The following is a 13,445-nucleotide window of genomic DNA, read 5'->3' on the forward strand; positions in this document are numbered from 1 at the left end:
AGAAAGTGGATAGAGAAGTTTTTCTCCCTTTCTCATAACACTTGAACCTGGGGCCATTAGCTGAAACCGAATGTTGGAAGATTCTGGGCGGGCAAAAGCTGGTACTTTACATAGCACTATGTAAAGTTAAAGGGACGCGGGTGGTGCTGTAGGTTAAACCACTGAGCCTAGGGCTTGCCGATCAGAAGGCCGGCGGTTCCAATTCCCCCCAATGGGGTGAGCTCCCGTTGCTCGGTCCCTGCTCCTGCCAACCTAGCAGTTCAAAAGCACATCAAAGTGCAAGTAGATAAATAGGTACCGCTACAGTGGGAAGGTAAACAGCGTTTCCGTGTGCTGCTCTGGTTCGCCAGAAGCGGCTTAGTCATGCTGGCCACATGACCTGGAAGCTGTACGCCGGCTCCCTCGGCCAATAACACGAGATGTGCGCCGCAACCCCAGAGTCGGTCACGACTGGACCTAATGGTCAGGGGTCCCTTTACCTTTATGTAAAGTTGAAAGTATGGAATTCCCCCTGCTGCCACTGCCCAAGACAGGCTGGCCACCACAATGGATGACAAAAGCATAGAGAATAAGCCTATAAATGGCTACCAGCCATGATAGCTACTGGTATGTCCTACTTCAGGTGCCAGAATACCAATTCTGAATACCAATTGCTGGGTATCATAAGTGGGTTCTCCTTTCAGGCTCCCCACAGGCATCTCTCTAAGGTCAGGATGCTGAAGTAGATGGGTCATTGGCCTAATCCAGCTGGGCTTACTTTCATCTGAAGTTCTCCTCTCACTTTAGAAATGGAGGTGGGACAGCATCCTCCACCATAACTGCAGACACAAGGCAAGCAATGTGGCACACATGGAATTGCCATCCAACAGAAGGGAGTACATGGGAGTCAGAAGGAATGGCTGGGCAGGTGATGGTCGTGTTGAGAAACAGTGGCAAACAGACTCCCCCGTCCCACACCAGCATTCTCTGACTGAGCCAGCTGCCCCACTCTGCCTAACGGGAGGGCCTGCCCTGCACAGAGTTCATTTCTGCAGCCACTGTGCCACTACAGGCATGCACCACTTGGTCAGTCTGTTGCCCTTGACGTGTTGCTCCGTCGTGGGCTCCCAAGTAGCCAGATCTAATACCTACTTGTGTAGGACCCTTCCTGACACAGGAGCTACAAGGTGTGCCTATTTATGGGTTGTGTGCACACGAAGTCTCCAGCTGTGTGTGCTTAACACTCATCACCTGCATCCCTTAGGAGAGATCAACCTGCCCAGCTGTGATCACCTCTCTGCTCCTTCTTCTCCTCCCAGTCCAACCCCACTAGCTGCGTCCCGCTTCCAACTTCGGTTATGTGGAAAAAGTAAAAAAGCGAGCGAGAGAGAAAGCCCAGCCTTTCTGGAACAGCTCATGGTGCAATTGACGAAGGGCGGGGAGAAACAGGAGGCGCAGGCGTGGATTAGAATGAAAACAGATCAGTCAATGGATTTGGACTCCGGAGATCATCTGACTTGAGTTAACAAACCCCAACTGGATTTCGAAGTGTGGGAGAGAGAGAGAGGAAAAGTTTCTCCCCCCACCACCACCGCTTTCTTTTTTAACTTTCCTCCACTGGCGGCGGCGGCGGCGGTAGTAGTAGTGGTGGTGGTGGGGAAAAGCAGAACCCTCCGCTCTCGCGCGCTCTCCTCCCCCTGCTGCGTTCCTTAATTTCTCGCCGAGCGTGCGCGTCCGGGGATGTCCTACGTTGGGATGATGGATGGCAGGAGGGCAGAAACCCGGCGGCAGCCGAAGAAGCGCCCAGCACTTTTTTGAACTCTCCCTCTCTCCCTTTCCCGGACGATCCTCAATGAGCCTTCGAGGAGGAGGAGGAGGAGAAAGGGGAAGCTTGCGCTCCAGCCGGGATTTTTGGTAGCGGCAGCAGCAGCAGCACCACCACTACCAACAGCAGCAGCAACTCCCGCTTTTCAAGAAGGGGTAGAAAAGGACGCACAAAAGGACTGCAAGCGGCAACAACCCTCCCTCTCCCCAACCCCTGAAGTGGACGATGGGGCGCTGGGTTCGCAGCCCTCTCCTGGAGCCGGAGCAGCCGCTGGCCCTGTGAAAAAGCAAACAAACTTCTCTTTGGGTAAAGTTGCTTTCCCCCATTTCCCTCCCCCTCCCCACCCCCACATTTTGGAATGCTTTGGGATTCTAAAGAGAGGTGACTGTCCTTCAAGTGTCGATTGCCTCCCCCTCCCCCGTTAAAGTGTGTTTTTTTGCGTGTTGGAGCTGACGAGGGGGGTCCGCGCGCTCTTTCCCGCCGCCCTCGCCGCCGCCCCCCCCCCCTTGGTGGGTGTGACGGCAAAAGTTGGTAACAAGCGGGTCGGTGCTGCTGTGGGTTGATTGATCTGAAGCAGGGAACCTGCGCACGTGTGTCGTGTGTGTGTGTGTGTGTGTGTGTGTGTGTGTGTGTGAGAGAGAGAGAGAGAGAGAGAGAGAGATGCCTTTTCAGGAACTGTGGCGGTGCCTTGACTTTCTTGCTACAACTAGGCAGGAGGGGAGGAGCAGCAGCAGATGAGAGATTACCAACGTTCGACTTGGAATGTTGGGAGAATTCCTCCCCCACGGGGGTGCGTGGGTGGTGGGGAAGGGGGGCTGCCCCAATACTAGTGAGGCTGCCGCTCCTTCTGGGGAGATCCGTGCGTCTTTCTCTCCTCCTCGCCTTCTTCCGCCCCCCCCCCCAAAAACCTGTGTGTATCTGTTGATTTGAAATCTCCCATCTCCGCCGAAGACGGGCGCGGGGGTGCCTGGGTGGGAGTCCGTTGTCCGTTCCTTCCACGAGAAGCGGCTTTTCTTGCCTTGCTCCACTCCCTGCAGCTCCCACCCACGCGCCCCAACTTTCCAGGAGTTTGGCGGACATGTGACGGGCGGTGTTGGTTGCTTTCCCCCGCTCCACACCTTTTTGACTGCATAGCGTGGCGGGGATATTTCATAGGTGTATCTTACGCATAAGCCAGATATCCTACGTGCATCTTCCTTTCCCTCTCTCTCTGTGTTTACCAATCCCGCAGGGATGCGTGCGTAGGTATCTTCCAGGAACCTGGCGGGGGCTGTGAGCCTGCGATTATAACGGCGAGTGAGTGATCTCTTACTTGCAACTTAAATTTTGTGCGCGCGCGAATCCCTAAAATCTTTTACAGGGAGAGATGGAGAGGCTCCTGGGTTTGACTTAACTCCTCGCAATTGTCTCCCTCTGGCCACTTATCCCCCCTCCTTTTCCCAAAGCAATCTTTCGGCAAGTATATTTGTGAAGGAATTTCAAAAATCCACCGCTGCAACTTGATCCCTGTGTGATGGGGAGCGGCATGGAGTGAGCTGGGCGCCAATCCTATTAAGGATTTGGAGAGCTGAAGGGGTGCTTACCCTCCCCTCCAAGAACTCAAAGGCATGGAGACAATTGTAGAAGGAGGGAGGGAGGGAATAGTTTCTTCTTGTTTTTCTGGTTAACCCCCCCCCCTAAAAAAACCCCTCCACACATACTAAATTGCTGTCATTTGTTGAGATTTACCAGGTGCACCTTTGCCTAAAATAGTTACCTGAGTTTCAAACTATTATGCTTGTGTGTATTCAGATTGTGGCATGAAAGATGTGTTGTTTGGCCTGTTGAACACTTTCCATCCAAGTTTCACAGGGAGTCAATATAGAGGTTTTCAGGCAGCATGATAAAGAATATAGCCAATAACAACTTTGGAAAGGATGGTGAAAAAATGCAGAGTTTCACATAGGCTATGGGGAGGGGGGATAGAGGGACCTTTTGGAGCTGTAGCACTCAACCAGATAGGTGCTGAGGATCTGCAGTGTTCTTGCTGCTCATGGTCCGTGAGAGTGTAAAGTTGTTAGGATATTCCTCAATGTAACTCACTGAGAGCACAAGACTTATAAAAGACTGTTGGTCACCTTTTATTGCAAGTGCCACGAAAATAACATTGCACTGGCCCATCAAAATACTACTCTTAAGGGGTGTAGGGGCTGGCAAGATAAGTCTTCAGTTGTAGTGGGATTCTAGCTTTGTGTATGGATGTAAATGAGAGGGAGATCCCTATGGCCACGATCCTCACAAAGAGAAGCAGTCTAAATGCATAGGGCATTTGTCTTGTAATGAGAGGTGTAGTGCAGCCCAATACATGTTTACTTGAAAGTTAAGTCCCGCTGTGTTTAGTTAGTTTTACTTCCAGAGAAATGTATGTGTAGAACAGCAGCTTAGCATATTCCTATGCATTTTTACTCAGAAGTAAATGAAGTTGTATTCGATGAGAGCCTTGGCTGGATTGTGCCCATTAAATAAAAGTACAATATAAATATATCAGTTCCTTTCCCTTAAAAAAAAAATTGACAATGCACATAGTCTGTTATTATCTCTTATTTTATGCAGTTTTTCAAAACCTGCACATATTGGGGTACCCTTTCCGCAGCTCAAGCATTTTGAAGTTTATGTATTATTGACTGTTACAGATAAAAAGAGCAGTTGTAAAACTTTCTCTCCTTTTTATGCAATAGAGGTCTCTGGGGATGTCCCAAGAATTTGAAAGTAAACGTTGCACTCGCATGCTGCATAAAATAGCATTTAAACAAATATTGTATTGGCATGTCCCACAGACCCAGTGCCAAAAGAGTAGAGTAAATAAACGGTGAAATCCAAAATATACAGACATGGAAAAGGCTGATTTCTTGCAAAGACTTTGCAAGACTTACTGATTTGATCTGTTTGTTCTAGCTACCTTAGATTTAAGAGAGAACCTTATTGGGGGGGGGGCTTAAAAACAAATTTACGTACATTTTGCTGCAAGGAAAACAAATTGTGCTGCCTACTTTCACCTGGAAAAGGAAATCTTTTAGATACGTAGTACATCATTTCCAGCTTTATAAAATGCATGTTGATTGTTGCATATTGCTCAAGCAGTAGTCTTTGGGGTTTTGTATTAATATATCTATAAATATCTTGATATTTGCCTGGAGTTATTTATATTTTGTTCAGGGTGCCAGGAAACTTTGACACCTGTCAAACTTTGACTTGCCCTCAACATAAATGGCATATTGAGTATAACTTCACATCTGGCTATAACAAATTACCCACACTGGAACTTCTTGTGGGGCAATTAAAAAATAAGGCAAGTTTCCAATTTGACAACCCACCCATAATTTTGAAAAGTCGGAAAATCAACTTATACTGAACTGTTTCTCTTTGGTGAACTTTTCAATCCTCTGGGGTGTGTTTGTAAAAGAGATAATCTTTAAAGCAAGGTGTGGGGGAAGATTCACTTGATGTTGAATCCTGTTGTTGCCTTAAGCACATAACTTTGAAGTGCCCAGAAATGTAACCACTGTACTCATAGGAAAACATATCCCGGGGACTCTTTCCAACTTCCTTTTAATGTCTTTATTTCTTCATACTTTGGGGCATATTCATATGGATAAAAAATGGTTGCAGCTGGACATTTGTGTATATGGTATGTGTGCTGAAGGCTGGGACATAACCCTTATTTAAATCTAATGATGCTGATTTAAAAGTGATCATTCTGATTTAAATCTAAAGGCAACTTGGAGGATATTTCCCATCTTATTATGAAAAGCTGTGCGGGCATATGCTAAGCAACTGGTGTCAAATTCTTAGCCTGTTTTATGCGGGAAGAATCTTGAGAAGCATCCTCGTTTGAGACAACTGGAGCCATTTTAGAAAGGGTGGGGTGTAAATGTTTAAAATAAATAAATGAAAAACAGTAATAACAGAAACCAGGCTAGAATTTATATCTGCCTTTAATGTGACAAAGTCTGGTATGCTATCATAAATGACTGCAGAAATCAATTGCCTTTTGTTTATGCAAAACAAAATTTGAATAGCAACAAACAGTATAGAAGATACAATACAAATTCGAATGAAATATTTGAGATACTTGACAGTATTTCCCCCCCCCTTAATTCAGATTTCTTAAAATTATTTAGTTACTTGTTTAAAAAGCACCTGACGATGGGTTAGGTGCCGTATGTGGGTAAACTCAAAGGAGGGATCTGTCTGATGACTTTATAAAGCAAAGCCAAGATAAAGTAGGTTTTAAGCCACTGGAAGGAAAGGTAAAGGTGATGGCAGCAGAGATGGAGCTGCATAGCTGGTTCAGTCTGGCCTTTAAAAACCTGAGATGTGCAGCTCAACCCTATGCAGGTCCGTTTGAAAGTGAGTAATTTGAATTCAATGTGACTTAGTCCCAAGAAGGCATGGATAGGACTGCAGTCTTACAGCCCAATCCTATACTTGCCTACTTAGACATCCTACTGTGATGGGTGTTGCTCCCAATAAAGAGTCTATACAGCTGCAATCAAAGGAAATCACTCATAAAGATTGTAAAATGATGTTGTGCTTTTACAGTACTCAGTCTCTGGCCTGGCATACTGCACTGCCACATTGTTACCACTGCCTGATTGCTGTTTAGGAACAGGATGTTAGAAAAAAAGGCTGTTCCAAGGCATTCTACTTTTAGATTATTTTGGGGTTTGATAGCATCTTAGAATCACCTTTCACGCATTCCAAGGCGCATCTTTTACGCGGACAATCTCTTTCCCAAGCACATCTCTTTCCCAAGTTTTGTAGAAAAGTGAAAGACATTGCTACCCCTTGCTCCCTCAACTCCTGGTGGCCGACTGTAAGCCAGTTGTTTGCACTGCATCCTGAAAGATACACAAATCCTTCAAGCTTTTTGTGCTCTCAGAAGTGCCTTGTTCACAGTGGAGTTTCCAGTACGGATTAGCGAAGAAAGCAAATTCAGCCAGCAATCACACAAAACTATATTTATTTGTGTAGCAAACACCCATCTATTGCTGTTCTTAGAGCGAGTACACTTAACAATCTTACTCAAGATTGTTGAAGTAGAGGGTTAAAAGGAGAAAGAGGTGATTTTGAATGGTTTTGGTTTTGGTTTTTTTAAAAAAAATACTCTTATTCCCTAAATACAGCTTCTCTAACACTTCTTTGGACTGTTTGCACTTGAGCTACTTGTTCTGTTATCTGAATTTCTATGAATGAAGTTGACTGCACTGCAGTGTGTTAATTTACTAGAGCAGTGTTTGACATACACTTGAAAGCAGGGTAAATATAGAAAAGAACTGGGGTTTATTTTGTTAGCATTTCGAAGGAAAAGCAGCAACCCAAAATTGAATCTTGAGAGTTAATTACTTCCTTTACCCACATTGCCACAGTGCAAAAACATCTTATTTAATGGTCTTTGGTTAGGTACCTGCACACTTTGTGAATTCCCATTGGGCACTTACAGATCTTATATAGGGGAGTCATGAAAGCTCGGAACATATGGCTGCATATTTAGAACTCAATGGTAAATTGCTGGAGATGATCTCTTCACTATTTGGAATACCCAATGAATGGGGAGCCAACAATAATAACAGCTTGGATAATTAACAAAAAACTCTCTGTTTTGTCCAGAAATCCACTTGAAGTATATCAGAGTTAAAACCTTTATTGGAACCTGAAGGAATGGCAGGAAAATGTCCCTGAATCTGTTAATCCTGGTGCAGTTGTTAGGGCTTTCCTTAAATACGTAAAAAAGTGCTAGGAATTGAAAAATGATAAGGCCAGATTGCAGCTGAAAAAGAGATGCCTGATATACAATCTTATGCATGTCTACTCAGAAAAGGTCCCATTGAATTCGATAGGACTTTTCTTCAATCTTAGTTGGTCACCAGGATCTGTACATATTAGGCATCTGGACCTTAATCCAGAGTCTATTAATGATGGTTGGAAGTTTTGTTTCCACACACAGCGCCCACTCCTTACCTTCTCAATTTATTACATTTTTTTGAACTGGCCATTACTATTTAAGTTCTTAACACTGGATGAAGCAAAACAATACAGGCCAGAGTACGAGACATTTGCTGCTATGTATCATTTCTGTTCCTTTCCCACTTTCAAGGTCTGAAAGGGCATTTAAAAGAAGCCTTAGCCCAGCTCGAGACTTTTCTCCCTGTTCCCTGCTAGGAAGGGGGAGAAATAGAGAACCCACATTAATTTTGTGCATCTGGGAGGATAAGCTTTTAAAGCAGGCTCTGGCGTTTTGGGGTTAACTTGAATAGGTTAATGTTTTAAAAAAGAGGGGGGCCACTTGGTGGGGAGTGGGTTTTAACTGAGTACCCAATCCCATTCATTCATTAGCATAAGAAAACCAGTTTTAGTGCATTTACTATTGTATTGAGTGAAGAGTTCCAACAGTCAGGAGGAGAAAGAAAGTGAAAAGCTGCAAAGAAATGATGGGCTATTCAGATTATTCAGCGAGCCCCCCCTCCTCCCCAGCTCCGGTCATCTCCCTTCGAGATCGGGGGATCGGGGATCTCACTTTTATCTCCCCCCTCCACTTTCGCCTTTCTTTTGCCTTTTTCACACGTTCACTTTTGTCAAGGTTTATTGATCACGTTTTTTTCTTCTCCGCAAATCTGTGGAAAATTTAATGAACCAAAAACAACAGTGACATAAAAGGAACTTTTAGCACCAGGACTGAATTCTCTCTCTCTCTCTCTCTCTCTCTCTCTCTCTCTCTCTCTCTCTCTCTCTCTCTCTCTCTCCACATTTCAGCTAGAAATCTGCCTCTCCTCCTCATTGTGTAGTTACTGTAGGAACATACAGTAGAAACTGGGGGAAACAGCTGCACTGGTAACTGTTCATTGGGGGGGGGAAGTTTGTATAATGCGTGTGACCTGACAGAAAGCCCAATTATAAATGCCTTTCTCTCTCCTTTGATACCTTTGTGAGGGTCAGATGGTAGACACTGCTCCTGCTCACAGGACTGCATCTGATAAAGTATTTCCTTTGAGGGGAGAATGAAGCCCATTAGTTGCCTGGCATTTCAACCCAAGTCGCAATGATTGCGGATTACCAGTTGTTATTTACAGCTCCCTCAATTGTTTTAGTGGCCTGCTCTTTGCTAGGCCCACATCTGCCCTGCCTCTGTGCTGTCTTGGCGTGTTTTATGATGCAAATGTTTTTTTTTGTTGCTTTACAAATAGTTTCAGTATCTGGATGATCTCAGGTGGCGTAGCTGAAAAGCAGCTTCTTTTCTCCCAGTTGGACTCAAACCCTGTAATTAAGCGGGGCTTCCAGGGCGATTATATATTTGGTTCCAGTACCCTTTCGGAGCAATTTCCCTTTAGGAAACCAGTTGAACTTTCGGCTCATTAGGATTCGCTGGTGGTTAATCTGAAAGGCTTTGGACAATAGCAATTCTTAGCCCTCCTTCTCCACCCTAGTGCCCTTTCTCTTGATTGCATGAGCACCAGAATAGCGGGGAAATGGAACTGAGCATATTTGTGACAAGCCATGTATGTAGCTGGTGCACACTAAGATGCATTCACTTAGATATAGAGTAGTTCTCTTGGAGCTGTTATCTTGTTTGTATCACAATAATAACTTCTGAATTCTTGTTAACTTGTTACTGTGCTTGGTCATATATCTTCTTCTTCTTCTTTGGCGGTCACTCGTAGCCGAGTAAGATTGTCTTCCATAAACACGATTTTAACAATGGATCCGTAAGTGACTGTGGAGGCCAATTCTGGATCCACACGTCCTTCCACAGTGGGGACATTGGTTTCCAGATGATTGGAGCAAGATTTGAAGGGCCACAGATTTCTTCATCCTTGGTCCACATTCACATGTTACCAGTTTTTTTTTTTCATTCACTCCCATATTAGTCAGTTTTCCAGCTGGATTTTAAAAGAAAACGAAACAAAGGGAGAACACAGGAGCACAGGAAGCTGACATTCAGAATAATTAGTCCAGCAGTTTTCCAAGGTTTCAGGCAGGAGACATTTCGAGCTCTGCCTGGAGAGGCTGGGGATTAAACCAGAGACCTTCTGTGTGTGAAACAGGTAGCTAAGAATGGAATGGAAGAATATAATATTCATGATGATCATATGTTGGGGGTAGACAAAAGGATATAACTCTCTTTACAATGGCCCCACTTCTTAGCTTCCCAGGAGCATCTGGTTGGCTGCTGTCAGAATTACCGTGATGGGCCAATAGGTTACCCTTTGGTCTGGTCTAAAAAGGGAATTACTATGGACCATGACTTCTTAAGATAAGGGTTTGAAGCCAGAGGTTTCAGAGGTTCAACTTTGAAACCTACATCACTGGGAACATTGACTTTCAATCCATTCGTGAGTGGGGCTAGGATTCTTCCCTGGAACAAATTCATAACGAGAACTGGTACTACGGTAGCAAACAAAACTTTCATCACAGATCAGACTAAGGATGGTGGAATCACATCACTGTTTTATGAGTGTTTGTGTGTTATTTACATTGATATTGTATGGCAAATTGAATACCCTCCCCTAGGGAAACAGTGGTTAACTAACCTGTCTTGTAAATGGTCCAGGATATGTCAAGACCAGGATAGCCAACATGGCAGTATCCAGATGTGGATGGACAATTCCCATCATCCCTGGCCATTGGCCATGTTGTCTGCTGGGAATTTATTTCATTGGGCATCTGAACCAAGCCTGAAGTTCAAACATCTAGAAAACCTTTAAACATGGACTGTGGTGGGAAAGAGGAACTAGGCAGCTGGCCCAATTTACTGCGCCAAAAGCTTAATTTCCTAATCAATTCAGTTACCTCACTACCTAACCACTATATAAATGATGCAGGGGAAAGAACAAAGATGTTAATTTCATAATCACTTTGTTCAGCTTTTCAGTATTTCCCTCCTTCCCCTGAGGCCTCAAAAGGTGGCTGTCAAAAGAGACTGAATGTTCTACAGGGCTAGACAAGTGCTGAAGTTGAAAATGAAAAGAAAATACTCTTTGCCCTGCATATGCGGAAAGGAAAAGAGGCTACAGCTCAAGGAGTAGAGCAGATGCTTTGTATGCAGAAGGTTCTGAGGACAATCCAGTTAACGAGAATGAGCAGGACCTGCAGAGCCACGGCTAGATAGAGTAGACCACTGATCACCATATCAGATGCTAGAAGGCATTATTTACAGTACCTAGATTTATTAGGCCATTAATGATGGCTTTTTAGGAGACACCTCTTCCTCTCATAGAGCTACAATTCTCGATGGTTTAATTAGTCAGTCCTTCCCAGAGAACACTGGGAATTGCTGCTTTTTGTCACTAGGGGCTGGGGTCCTTAACAACACTCACTATTCTGAGCAAACTTTTTAAAGTGGTATGATACTGCTTTAAAAGTGGAGATGGGGGCATTGGATTCTATGGATTCATTGGATTCTATCATCCTGCATCTGCCTTTAATATTTATTTTTCCACATTCATCTGTGAAAGGAGGGGTGGTGGGACTAAGCCCACAGGCCTCACCCCTCAATTGCCAAACTTTTACCCAAACCCAAGCAGAGCCTAAGGGCAAGCTGTAGGAGTGTAGGCTCTCTTTAGAGGTTTAGGTGAACACTCAAGGGGTGGTGCCATTAGGCATGATCTTGCTCTCTCAATATTCATCTTCTACAACATGAATGAACACATGGCCCTGTACAAATGGTTCTTTGTACCTCCTGCATGGCATTCAGAGATGTGGTCAGTCTTCACCAGGCATCCCCAAACTTCGGCCCTCCAGATGTTTTGGACTACAATTCCCATCATCCCTGACCACTGGTCCTGTTAGCTAGGCATCATGGGAGTTGTAGGCCAAAACATCTAGAGGGCCGCAGTTTGGGGGTGCCTGGTCTTCACTAATGACGCACTTGGATCATTTTTTCACCACATAGGCTGATGACAAAAAATGTGGGGGTAGTCAAGTAAGTTTTACTCAGAGTAGATGCACTGAAATAAATAGACCTAACCCAGTTGCACTTATTACTTTCAATGGATATACTCTGACTAAAACTTACTTAAGTATGACCTTTGTTGTGCTTTTGTAATGTTGTACTGTACATGAAAGTCATCAGAACCGGTAATGAGTGATGACTGATGTTTATTTATGAAGCTCAGTGCAGTTTATGTGGAGAGGCCATCTCCCAGTCCCATTCAGAGACCTTTGATGCTGAAACAATAGGACTGTTCAGAGACAGCCATGTGTTCAGCTAAAGCAGCAGTAGGCAGGGCTTTTTTTCAGCCAGAACTCAGTTCTGGCACCTTTCAGGTGGGCGCCATTGCCATGATAAGAGAGCAAGGGAGGCATTCATGGTGAGTTCCAGCACCTATTTTTCTAGAAAAATAGCACTGCCGGTAGGTGAACATGTTTCTTGGGCATCATTTCACCTTTGGCAAAGTGCATGGGGCTGCAGGGGCACGATCAAAAGAGGGTGAGGCCACCCCGCACTTTCCTATGCATACTCTTGCATGCAAACACACACACACACAGGCCACAGAGGGCCTCTGATGTAGAAGGTTAGTCTCCCCATGTTAAAGCATGAAGGGGAGCAGGTTTAGATTTATTAGTCATTCCTCCCTGTGGTCTTGGCATTAGTCCTCTCGGTGATGAGTGTACAGCTGCTAGGCTGTGGTGCATTGGCACAATGGCAAGTGGGCACGATTCTGCTGGATTCACTGAGTGCATGGGAACCATTCATATAGGCAGCCCTGATGATTGATCTCATATGCTCACAGACCATGCTCACTTTAGATGGATCGTAAATATTGCATAACACTAAAAAAAACAAAACCCCACTAATTTTATTAGGCTTTTATGATGAAAAGTAGTTTGATGTCACAAATTAAAGAGCATTCAAATATCCATTCCACTTACCCCCACTCTACATGAAAAGAAACCACATTAATTAACACACACACACACACACACACACACACACACACACACGGAGTAATCTGTGGGGCTTTATTAGAGCCCTCCTCTTTCTTTTTCTTGGTAGCTGAGAAAAAAGAAAACCCTGTTGATTAAGGACATATCTGTTAAAAGAACATCCGTTTTAAAAGACTGCGGTTCCTTTTCAGAGGGACCCTTAGAGAGCCCTTTTTGTGTGTGGAGGACAATGCAATAAGTCAGACGGGACTTTTTGAGCTGCATCTGTAAGGAACTGTAAGGGCCCCTGAAGTACACTTGTGTTAAGTTGAATTGATTGAGATTTAATGGCCGTTAGTGGCTATGAATGGTAATGATTTTCTTGAGTGTCTTCAGTGCGCTTGACATTAATAACTGGTGGACTTGTATATGTGCATGAACCAACTGCATGATTTACTTATAGAGATGCTTTCGCCCACCCTCCTTTTTCATAATTTAGTTGTTCTGATGGTTTGTTTGTTTGTTTTTGTAAAAAAACAACATTATTATTGGCTTCAAGGAGCATGTACATCTTGTCAATTTAATTTTGTCCTCTTGATATTTCACCCCCTTTCCGGCATAAATCAAGCCATTATATAGCTGGGTGTGATGAATTTGTTTTACATGCCATCGTGAATTAATGTTATGCAAATGGAAGCTTTACAGGTACCATGATTTACTTAATAACAAGTTCCAATAT

General features: G+C 44.3%; 1 protein-coding gene across 1 annotated transcript in view; it reads left to right on the forward strand.

The window, feature by feature from the left end:
• Positions 1-1,460: 1,460 nt before the first annotated feature.
• GLI2 (GLI family zinc finger 2) overlaps positions 1,461-13,445 on the forward strand; it is a 200,149-nt gene continuing 188,164 nt past the window's right edge. The window contains exon 1 of the mRNA XM_035128745.2: positions 1,461-2,110. The gene's annotated coding sequence lies outside the window, so the exon portion shown is untranslated. The remainder of the gene's footprint in view (positions 2,111-13,445) is intronic.

Source organism: Zootoca vivipara, chromosome 1 (genome assembly GCF_963506605.1).
Source record: "Zootoca vivipara chromosome 1, rZooViv1.1, whole genome shotgun sequence".
NCBI lineage: Eukaryota > Metazoa > Chordata > Lepidosauria > Squamata > Lacertidae > Zootoca > Zootoca vivipara.